This window comes from Plecotus auritus, assembly GCF_963455305.1.
Source record: "Plecotus auritus genome assembly, chromosome: 3".
Taxonomy (NCBI): Eukaryota; Metazoa; Chordata; class Mammalia; order Chiroptera; family Vespertilionidae; genus Plecotus; species Plecotus auritus.
Genome location: NC_137772.1, coordinates 126,229,534 through 126,242,023, shown reverse-complemented (window position 1 = coordinate 126,242,023; position 12,490 = coordinate 126,229,534). Strand labels below are relative to the sequence as shown.

Sequence of the window (12,490 nt, the reverse complement as noted above, 5' to 3'; positions counted from 1 at the left end):
GCAAAGATCATGCGTATGGCTTTATCCTAAAGATAAAAGCAGGCAGGTCTGCTCTTCTGTTGGAACAGGAAAAGAGAGAAGGCTCGACTGACCCAACTATTCCAAACTTCTCTGGTTACCATGGTGACTGCTGTAACTTTTCCTACTCACTGCTGTATCTTTAATCCTACCTACTACTTTTCAATCCTTTAGGAATTCCTCAAAAATATCTGGTCCATTGGTAGCACCATTTATCCTCTAGTTCTATTACAGTTTAACTAGAGGCCCAGTGCACGAGATTTGTGCACTGGGGAGGGAGTGGGGGGAGGTCCCTCAGCCCAACCTGCGCCCTCTTGCAGGACCCCGAGAATCGGGCCTAAGCTGGCAGTCAGACATCCCTCTCACAGTGCAGGCTCTCGCAGTCAGGGACCCCTCGCTCCTTACTGCCGACCTCCAACAGAAGCGTGAGAGGCTCCGCCATCGCCACTGTGCTCACCAGCCATGAGCCCAGCTTCTGGCTGAACAGTGCTCCCCCTGTGGGAGTGCACTGACCACCATGGGGCAGCTCCTGCATTGAACATCTGCCCCCTGGTGGTCAGTATGCATCATAGCAACCGGTTGTTCTGCCATTTGGTTGATTTGGATATTTTGCTTTTTTGTGTTTGTTTTTTTTTTAGAAAAATTCTTTATTTCTGCTTTCATACACCTTATTGTACAGGAAACAGTCTTACGTACACATCGGGAATGATGTGCTATGACACACTCTGTTTAAAGGCAAAGGATCACAGGTAAAACTGGTCAACTGTCAAGTGTTCCCAGCTTATAGGATCTAACTTCCTCATTTTATATTCATTTCTGGGAGTCAGAAATGTCATCTCCAAAATAATGCTAAGATGGTTGTAAAAAATAATTACTCTATTCAATATTATAGGTATAGAAATGGAGTAATTTTCTTTAAATTAAAAACTGAGAAAAAAATGCCACTTAACATTGGCATGTCAGTGTAGGTCAGCAGGAAAAAACACTGCATAAGCTTGTCTGTTTGATACCAACAAGATATTCTAGTTCAGAGAAACCAAGATGGCGGCATAGGTAAGCACCTAAACTGCTGCCTCGCACAACAATTTCAAAACTACAACTAAAAGACAGAACGGACACCATCCAGAAACACAGGAAAGCTGGCTGAGTGAAAATTCTACAACTAGAAGGAAAGAGAAAAGCTCACAGAGAACTGGAGGTACGGCAAAGGGTCTTTGTGCGCACAGAGAGGAAGGGCGGCTGAGAGCCTGGCTGACTTTCTCTGGCAGAAGGGGGAAGGAAGCCCCCGAACGCACTGAACCCCAGTTCTGACTGCACTGAACCCCAGATCCAGGCGAGCCCCTGGGGACCCACGCTCTTGTGGGGGGAGTCTGGACTCTCAGGCGGAGACTCAGGAGCTGGGGAAGGCAGAAGTCTGAAGGCGCACGCGTGCCAGTGCGCACAAAGGCTGCGGAGGTTGCCACAGGCTTTCCCTAGTGGAAGGGAGTCAGAGGCTCCTGACTGCACTGAGCCCCAGTTCTGACTGCACTGGACCCCAGTTCCAGGCGAGCCCCTGGGGACCCACGCTCTTGTGGGGGGAGTCTGGACTCTCGGGCGGAGACTCAGGAGCCGGGGAAGGCAGAAGTCTGAAGGCACACGCGTGCCAGTGCGCACAAAGGCTGCGAAGGTTGCCACAGGCTTTCCCTAGTGGAAGGGAGTCAGAGACTCCTGACTGCACTGAGCCCCAGTTCTGACTGCAGTGAACCCCAGTTCCAGGCGAGCCCCTGGGGACCCACGCTCTTGTGGGGGGACTCTGGACTCTCGGGCGAAGACTCGGGAGCCGGGGAAGGCAGAGGTCTGAAGGCGCGCATGTGCGCTCAAGGGCAAGGCTGAGAGGAAGCCAAGACTGAGACTCCACCCAATCCAAGCTGATCACAGAGGCTATTGCAATTTGGCAAGTCTAATCCTATAAGGCTGTCTCCAGCACCGAACTTCTCCCAGCATAGACACAGCTGATCCTTACAGCCAACTAGCCTGGAGGTCAATTCTTCCCAGTGATACCAACAACAATCAAGACTTAATTACAACAAGGCTGTACACACAGTCCACAAAGGGGTGCACCAAGAGTGTCCACCTCAGGTTACCTGGGGAGGCCGACCCACTGGGCTATATAGGAAACCTAGCACACAAAGCTACTCTACCAACTCAGGGAAGCAGTGAAAATTCGGCGTCAAAGAATCAGATCACAAACGAAAGAAATGGAGGAAAACAAACGACTGGATATAGAATTCAAAACCACGGTTATAAGGCTTTTCAAGAATATCCTAGAAAAGGCCAATAAATATAACGAGACCCTCGAAGATATGAAAAAGGACCAATTAGAAATTAAACATACACTGACTGAAATAAAAAATATTATACAGAGACCCAAAAACAGACTAGAGGAACACAAAAATCAAGTCAAAGAATTGAAATACAAAGAAGCAAAAAACACTCAACCGAAAAAGCAAAAAAAAAAAAAAAAAAAAAATCCAAAACGTTGAAGATAGTGTAAGAAGACTCTGGGACAACTTCAAGCGTACCAACATCAGAATTATGGGGGTGCCAGAAGAAGAGAGAGAGCAAGATACTGAAAACCTACTGGAAGAAATAATGACAGAAAACTTCCCCCACCTGGTGAAAGAAATAGACTTACAAGTCCAGGAAGCGCACAGAACCCCAAACAAAAGGAATCCAAAGAGGACCACACCAAGACACATCATAATTAAAATGCCAAGAGCCAAAGACAAAGAGAGAATATTAAAAGCAGCAAGAGAAAAACAGTTAGTTACCTACAAGGGAGCACCCATACGACTGTCAGCTGATTTCTCAACAGAAACTATGCAGGTCAGACGGGAGTGGCAAGAAATTTTCAATGTGATGAATAGCAAGAACCTACAACCAAGATTACTCTACCCAGCAAAGCTATCATTCAGAATTGAAGGGCAGATAAAGAGCTTCACAGATAAGAAAAAGCTGAAGGAGTTCATCACCACCAAACCAGTATTATATGAAATGCTGAAAGGTATTCTTAAAGAAGAAGAAGAAGAAAAAAGTAAAGAGAAAAATTATGAACAACAAATACATATCTATCAACAAGTGAACCTAAAAATCAAGTGAATTAAAAACCTGAGGAACAGAATAATCTGGTGAATATAATAGAATCAGGGGCATAGAAAGGGAGTGGACTGATAATTCTCAGGGGGAAAGGGGTATGGGGGGATTCATGAAGAGACTGGACAAAAATCATACACCTATGGATGAGGACAGTGGGGGGGAGGTAAGGGCAGAAGGTGGGGTGGGAACTGGGTGGAGGGGAGCTATGGGGGGAAAAAGGAGAAACAATTGTAATAATCTGAATAAAGATTTATTTAAAAAAAATGATATTCTAGTTCAAGCTTTAATATGTTTCCATGTTTCCTACTAGATGCTTCTTTTCTGCTGCTTTTCATTCTTTTCCATATTTCATAGCAGAGGTTTGGTATCGCCTTTAAAACTTCAATAACAGGAACAAATCCAATATCCACAGATTTCTTCTCAAAAGGCATGCTAACCCATCAGATAACCCGGCAGTTTTATTCTCATGAATACTCTAGCCATGAAAAAAACTCAATAGGACACAGATGAATCCAATGAATAGAAGAAATCTATTGAGTTATGGAATGTTTGGAGCATTGGATCAGTCTAGGATTATGAAACCTAAACCTCCCATTGTAAACAGGAAGCTGGATGCAAGTCTTTCCATAATATATTATCCATTTATTCTGTATGCCAAGAAAGCTACTGGTCTTTGATGCCCGTGTTCATCAGTCACAGAGCCCACACTTGGGAGATACAACAATAACATCATAAATTACTCCTCCGGTGATGAGGAAGTAAGACACTACTACCAGAGCGTACACTGTCAGGGCCGAGGGCATGTGCACCCATGGCAGCTTTTACAACTTCAGGTTGGGGCATTCCAGCACTAAGAATGGGACTCAGTACAAACTCTCCATGTTGGTGGTGCTCTCATCTCAAGCCCCTGCATATTTTGCTTTTATTATATAGGATAAACTGAACACAATACTCACCACATTCACACAGACACATCTTTCTGTTACTTACATAGAAATTTTAGAAATGGATATGCATGTGTTTAGACTGCTGAGCTTCCTTTGTAACATATTTCTTACAAAATAAGTTTTTATTTTAACAAGTATTCAAGGGATTCTACTCTCCCCAGAGTATACATATTGTCTAAATCATATAAGAAGTTTTGTTAATAACCCTGGCCAGTGTGGCTCTATGGTTACTAGAACAACAGGCTGCCCACGAAAGGGTCTTGGGTTCAATTCCCAGTCAAGGGTACATACCTGGGTTGCGGGTTTGCTCCCCCGTCCCAGTTAGGGTGCATGCGGGAGGCAACCAATTGATGTTTCCCCCACTCCCATCCCCACTTCCTCCTCCCCTTCCTGTCTCTATAAAAAAGTTTTGCTAATAAATGATAATGGAAGGAATATCTCTGATGCTAAATCAATCTCATCAGAAACTCAGTCCAAACCAAAGCCACCTTCATTCAGATCACTGTTATAAGTAATAATCTTCAGCAATGTTCTCTTACATGTAAAAATGTCAAAAAATATTTATAGATCAATTATATATTTCAAGAATTTTTCAGATTTCATTCTAATTTATACAAAACAATTGTACGCCCTAACCAGTTTGGCTCAGTGGATAGAGCGTTGGCCTGCGTACTGAAGGGTCCCAAGTTCAATTCCAGGTAAGGGCGTGTACCTTGGTTGCAGGTACATCCCCAGTAGGGGGTGTGCAGGAGACAGCTGATCAATGTTTCTCTCTCATCGATGTTTCTAACTCTCTATCCCTCTCCCTTCCTCTCTTTAAAAAAAAATCAATAAAATATATTTTTTTTAAATAATTATACTAGAGAGAAACCAAGATGGCAGGCAGCATAGTTAAACACCTAAACTGCTGCCTCCCACAACAATTTCAAAACTACAACTAAAAGACAAAACGGACATCATCCAGAACCACAGGAAGGCTGGCTGAGTGAAAATTCAACAACTAGAAGGAAAGAGAAAAGCACACTGAGACTTACAGGAGCTGCAGAAGGCAGAGGTATGGAGGTGCGCGCGCAGAGAGAGCTGGCAACTGAGTACGCAACTGGCTTTCTCAATCATGAGGGAGACAAAAGCTCCCAAATGCTCTGAACTTCAGTTCCGGGCGAGACTCTGGTGACCCAGACTCATATGGGGAAAAACTGGACTGTCTGGCAATGGGCAAAACTCGAGGGCGGCTTTCTCTCAGAGGTGCTTGCAGTGATTACCACAAGACACAGAACCGGGGGCCTCTTAGGGCAGAGCTGATGGGAAGTCATCACTGTTTGCTCTGCCTTGAGATCCTGCCCCAGGAAACGATTGCTGATTGTTCTACCCTGAGACTCAGTCCCATCCAAGCTGAGCACAGAGGCTTTTGCATATGAATGGCCTGGTCCTTTGAATTTTAAACTTACCTAACAAACTGCAGCTGAGTCAGTGAGATCCAGAACATCCAAAAGAAGGCCCAAGGCTCCACAGCAGCTTCCATTGCTTCACATCTGGGCCTCATCTGGGCACCTTCAAAACCCAAATAAAGAAGAGGAATCTACAGATCTCTCCCTAGCTCCTGCTGGGTGGCCTCAGGCAGAGGCTAAATTAGCACCTCCTTGGAGATCCAAGAACCAGTGTACCCAGGGGTCAGAGTGGGACCATCCAGATTACAACTCCTCAGATCCATAAGGGACACACTCAGGGAGCAGACTCAGTGAGCATCAAAGCCCCACTGAAGCAAGTCTTGTCTCATAAGGGTGTCCCCAGCACAGAAATTCTCCCAGTGTAGACACAGCTGATCCTCACAGCCAATTGGCCTGGAGGTCAATTCCCCCCAGGGATACCAACAACAATCAAGGCTTAACTACAACAAGACTGTGCACACAGCCCACAAAGAAGTGCACCAAGAGTGTCCACCTCAGGTAACTGGGGAGGCTGAGCCACTGGGCCCTATAGGACACCTACCACACAAAGCCACTCTATCAACTCAGGGAGCAGCCAAAATGCGGAGACAAAGAAACAGGTCACAAATGACAGAAATGGAGGAAAGCAAATGACTGGATATAGAGTTCAAAACCACAGTTATAAGGTTTTTCAAGAATTTTTTAGAAAAGGCCGATAAATTTAGTGAGATCCTCGAGGATTTGAAAAAGGACCAACTAGAAATTAAGCATTCACTGACTGAAATAAAAAATAATACACAGAGATCCAACAGCAGACTAGAGGATCACAAGAATCAAGTCAAAGATTTGAAATACAAAGAAGCAAAAAACACCCAACTGGAAAAGCAAAAAGAAAAAAGAATCCAAAAATATGAAGATAGTGTAAGGAGCCTCTGGGACAACTTTAAGCGTACCAACATCCGAATTATGGAGGTGCCAGAAGACGAGAGAGAGCAAAATATTAAAAACCTATTAGAAGAAATAATGACAGAAAACTTCCCCCACCTGGTGAAAGAAATAGACTTACAAGTCCAGGAAGCGCAGAGGACCCCAAACAAAAGGAATCCAAAGAGGACCACACCAAGACACATCATAATTAAAATGCCATGAACAAAAGACAAAGAGAGAATATTAAAAGCAGCAAGAGAAAAACAGTTAATTACCTACAAGGGAGCACCCATATGACTGTCAGCTGATTTCTCAACAGAAACTATGCAGGCCAGATGGGAGTGGCAAGAAATATTAAAAGTGATGAATAGCAAGAACCTACAACCAAGATTACTCTACCCAGCAAAGCTGTCATTCAGAATTGAAGGTCAGATAAAGAGCTTCACAGACAAGAAAAAGCTAAAGGAGTTCATCACCACCAAACCAGTATTATATGAAATGATGAAAGGTATTCTTTAAGAAGAGGAAGAAGAAGAAAAAGGTAAAGATAAAAATTATCAAAAACGAATGCATATCTATCAACAAGTGAATCTAAAAATCAAGTGAATAAACAATCTGATGAACTGAATAAGTTGGTGAATATAATAGAATCAGGGGCATAGAAAGGGAGTGGACTGACAATTCTCGGGGGGGGGAATGGGGTTTGGGGGGGGTGGGAAGAGACTGGACAAAAGTCGTACACCTATGGATGAGGACAGTGTGTGTGGGGGGGTAAGGGCAGAGAGTGGGGTGGGAACCGGGTGGAGGGGAACTATGTAGGGGGAAAAAAGAGGAACAATTGTAATAATCTGAACAATAAAGATGTATTAAAATAAAAAAAAATAAAATAAAATAAAAAATAAAATAATTATACTAGTCATATATTAAAATTAGTGTCACCACACTAAAAATGAAAAGAGCTGAAGTAGCTCTCTTCACAGGGTTACAAAAGACCTATAGGATAGAACTTGGAGAGATGCAACATACAAGAAGTATTTTGATCAAAAGCAATTCAATTCCTAAAATGTATCATATCTGGCTTGACATCTAGGCTCAACCTGTTATAGTTTGAAAATTGACATAGAAAAAGAGGGAGAATAGGCCCCCTTTATTTAGTCAGAGAGGGGGGAAAATAAAGAGTTCAAGGTGGGAATATGTATATCTACATGCACAAGCAGGGTGAACTTTCATCCAAATCTCTCCAAAAAGAGGGAGCTACTTTCTATCCACATTACTTTCTATCTCAGGTTACAAAAAAAAAAAATGCAATTACCTCATTTTGAACAAAGGGTTATACAAAGAAGTATCATGGACCTGAAACAACCTCAATAAATGATAGTTCTAGTTGTCTTTACGGAAGAACTTGAACACATTGATTAATTATGCCTAGAAAAATGATCTCATTATTGTACATGATGTACGTGATCATAAAAACCTTTAAAATCACTTTTATAAAGGAGAGAATAGATCAGCAATTGGTGATATATTATGTGGGAATATCAGCAAACAAGCAAACAAAAAAACAAACTGTCAATATATAAATAGAACTGCTCTCCCAAGCCACAGCATACACTGATGCCATCAAAAATGCACATGGGCCCTGGCTGGGTTGGAGTATTGTCCCATCACCAAAAGGTTGGGTTTGATTCCCAGTCAGGTGCCACAACCTTTTACAGCAAGGATTCAGAATCTGGAGAAGGGGGCACGAGCAAATGGATATACTAGATGTGAAATATAAATTTGGAAGGCATTGGGGGAACCAGGCAGAGGCCCTTCTCTAATGGAATGGCTCCCTGAAATCTCTGGACCTATGGCTTTTTATATACTAGAACAGTGGTCGGCAAACTGAGGCTCGCGAGCCGCGGTTTGCCACTCTGTTGACTAATGAGTTTGCTGACCACTGGGATAGGGGCTTAATCACAAGGAACAACAGCCTGTAATTATTGGAATCGAGAGTCTAGGTCAGTGGTCGGCAAACTCATTAGTCAACAGAGCGGCAAACCGTGACTCACGAGCCGCAATTTGCCGACCACTGTATACATTTGCCCTTTAGCAAACCAAACAGGCATCAATGGTAAGGTTTGATAAACAATAAAGGATTATCAGGTTAGGGCAGCCGTGGGCAAACTACGGCCCATGGGCCGGATACGGCCCGTTCGGCTGTTCTATCCGGCCCACAGAGCCGAAAGAGCAGAGGGTTCTTTTGCTCTCCCCTCCGCTCCTTCACCAGGCCGAAGCTCCTTCTTCTGAGTGGGCAGATTTATATCCGCCCACTCAGTACAAGGAACAACCTCTCAATCTTCCAGAGGCTCCTTGTAATGCACGCGGACGTGTCCCCCGACATCACCCTGTGAATGCGTAGACACGTTATCGTGGTGATGTAGGGAGACACGCCCCTGGAGAGCACAGTATCAGAGCATTAGCTAAAAAGGAGACCAACAACACTGTTCCCACTGAAGTTGATGTTTTAAGGACCAAAAACCTTTCAACCCAGTCTACATTGCCATCTACATCTACGTCCCGGGCATAATTTGGAAGTTGCACTAAAGAAAATGTTTAATTGACTGTTTACACATTTTGTTCTTTTCTATTTGTTTTAGTTTTAAATTATTTTATTATATTTAAGTTTAATTTGAAAGGCTTTTGTACCTTTCCTTTGTTAGGCAATTTTATTTTGCCTTTGCCATCTTCAATATAAAGTATGTTATTGTGCTATGATTCCTCCATTTTTTGAAGTTTCAAATTATAGTAATTAGTGTTTACATTCTTCTTGTTAAAATGTTTGAAATGAATAAAACTATTGAAATAATAATAAAAAAAAAGACCGTACCCTTTTATGTAATGATGTTTACTTTGAATTTATATTAGTTCACACAAACACTCCATCCATGCTTTTGTTCCGGCCCTCCGGTCCAGTTTAAGAACCCATTGTGGCCCTCGAGTCAAAAAGTTTGCCCACCCCTGGGTTAGGGGATTGCCTTCCGCCATTCAGCCAGCAGCAGGATAATACAATGCTGATTCTCAGCCCTTGCTGAATATCAAAATCCATCAGCCTTCTGACGGACTTCTCGAATTTATATGTTAACGACTCGTTGGTCTTTGTCTCCACATATCCCCCTTTTTTGTTTTCTTAATAAATTTAGAAGGGTGTATGCCATTTGCAGAGCTCAGGTCCTTTTAAGACTTTTAGATTCAACAAAAAGGATTGAGTTCTTTAGTGCCCTTTAAAAATTGCTGCCAGGCATCTAAGGAACTAGTATGCAGTAGGCTCCTTTCTGGGCCATCAGTTCATTGTGTCCCCTTCCCAATCACTGTCCCCTGTGACATGACAGCAATGATATTCGAGTTCCGGATGGTGGACAAACAGTGGGAAATGACAATGCAGGTCCGACCTTCTTTGGCTTTGTCCAGGGCAACCTGCACGGACACACAGCTGATGATTGCTAGCATGGCAAGGCATCTTTACTATCCCCCATCTCTGGACTGTTTCTCCTCTGACTCGTCAGCGTGTTGCTTGGGGCTACTGCTATTTGTGGTTGGAGTAGTTGTCTGTCTGCAGCCACAAGTACAGGGTGAGCAGTTCCTCTCTCGGATTCATTGTTGCAGGAATCCACACGAGCTTGGAGGAGTTTTCTGGAAATACACAAGCATATTCTCGACCAAAGGTTAAAAAAGGGATCCTTCTATAAACCAAACTCAGGATCTTTTCATTTAACCAAACCATCTTCCTTTGACTTATTCTGACACCAGTATAATTCTCCATGGGTGTCTTGCCATCAGCATTACAAGTGAAAAAGTTTTAAAGTAATTAAGGCTTGATGTAATTTACTTACAGGATATTTCTCCACTATCCCCCCTTTTTTGTTGTAAATTGGGAACATGCAAGTGGGCCATTCCTTGAACTTACTGCATGATAAGCAGCTTTACTATGAGATGAACCATCAGTAAAAAATAGTTAATGCTCCAGGAATAGGTTCCTGCCTAGTACAACTAAGTTCCCCTGAATATTCACTTATTTCAATTTGTCCCAATTTAAATCAGTCTGAAATAAGGCTTATTTTCTAATGTCATTTGTCCTTGGGTGTGGACAGTAAATGACACTAATTGGATTTCTGCTATCAGTCTTTGAGTATATTGATATAAGCTTTTCTTTTTGAGGCCTAATACATTGATTTTTAATTACAGTTTTCTAGATATTTGAAGGGAATTGCCTTCTGTTTTTTCTCCCAGAGTAATTTCTAGGCCATTTACGAAGTTTCTTTTAAAAACATTTTTCTTTCTTTTAAACAGAGCAAGAAACTTGGTTGCTCTTTTCAGTTGCTGGCCAATACTGTAATGCATATATAGCAAGTAAAAGTAACGCTTTTTTTACTTATGGTGTCTTATTAATGATGAGATTTAATGCTTGAATAATAACTTAGTTTACTCTGTAAATAGTAGTGGAAGAGATTTTAAAATTTTTCCTTTTTATTAAGCTTAAAATTTACTTTTAAATAGCATTCTTTTTGGGTATGTATGCCCATTTGCATACGTATGCCAATTTTTACTTTGGCCTTTACTAGAACCAACTGCTTATAAAAATATTGGCTTCTCATATAACTGAATTTATATGAGACCTTGATTATATTGTAAAAATCTCATTTATTAAGTAACTAAAGTATGCACCTTTATTGAAAAAGCAAAGCAAGCAAACTTAGACATTTAACCTATAAAGTACAAATGCTAACCCCACCCCCAGCCTATCTAAAGAGCCGGCTGCCTGAGGTTTTTTATCTTAAAATTCTGTTGCTGAATAATCTGGTTTTACTTAAGTATTCAACAACTTTGTCTTGCCCTCTCTTAGAGGTTGAAACTTTTATAACATTTAAAATATATGTATATAAATAGAATATAGTAATTAATTTTTACTTGATAAAACTTCCCACGTGATTTCAAGTATAGTAGATCAGCCTAATTTAGTTCAAAAATATTTCTTTTAAAAGAGAATAAATCCTTGAATCATTCCAGGGCCCTTGAAATGTCCCAAGGCTATCTCTCCGTTAAAGACTTGAAATTTAACTTGGAAAAACTATCAAATATACATATAACCCAAATATTATATTATATACTTTTTGTAACTTTTCTAAAATATATTAATTAAATATAAACTGTTTTTATATTAAAAATTTGGTTCAGACAATAGAATCCTCTTTTTTAATTAGACCATATAAAATATTATATCCTAGGTTGAAATTTTACCACACGTAGTATATATAAGGACTCTAATAATTTTGTACTACTAGTTTCTCCAGAGAAAATATATGAATTATTTTCTTTAAAAATAAATTTCTATACTTTATGCATTTTTGTTATCACAACCATATAATTTCTCCCAACTTAATTTGAACTTTTAACTCTTAGAAGCCTTAAATTTTAGCTGGTAAGTTACTTAGCATTTCTTAGATTAGTAATACCTTCACATTTTTAAGGATATATTTCAAATAATATATAAGACATATTTAATTAATAGATTCGATTCTGTCCTCTAGATTTTTCATATGAGGCACACTCAGATTAATACTTCAGTATTTTGTCATCTTAAAATACCTAGATATTTAATAACTTTTATTATTTAACTTAGTAAACTCCAACGTTTTAAGTTACCAAAGACTTTGGAAGCAGGCCTGACCTAGCCGCTCGATTTTTAAAACCGCCAATTTTTCCTTAGAGAGAACATCTAACGTTACTGCTGCGGGAAACGCGGCCGGACCCCTCCTTCAAAGAAGAGCAAAGCCAGTCTCCCCCTGGGCTACTGGACCCCCACCATTAATATACCTATACTTATCACTGAAAAGCTTTACTACAAATCCTTCATTTTAGTTACATCTATTTTATTTATGTTTTAACAATTTTGAGATTCTAAAGCCAATTATTACCATCTAAGGCAGTGGTCGGCAAACTGCGGCTTGCGAGCCACGGTTTGCCGCTCTGTTGACTAATGCGTTTGCCGACCACTGA

General features: G+C 41.1%; 1 protein-coding gene and 1 pseudogene across 2 annotated transcripts in view; both read right to left on the bottom strand.

Annotated features, from left to right (window-relative positions):
* USP12 (ubiquitin specific peptidase 12) overlaps positions 1-12,490 on the bottom strand; it is a 156,131-nt gene that overhangs the window by 115,658 nt on the left and 27,983 nt on the right. The window lies entirely within an intron of this gene.
* Positions 3,586-4,034, bottom strand: LOC308245618 (oligosaccharyltransferase complex subunit OSTC-like; annotated as a pseudogene). Its single transcript has one exon. The product of its transcript is annotated as an oligosaccharyltransferase complex subunit OSTC-like (transcript).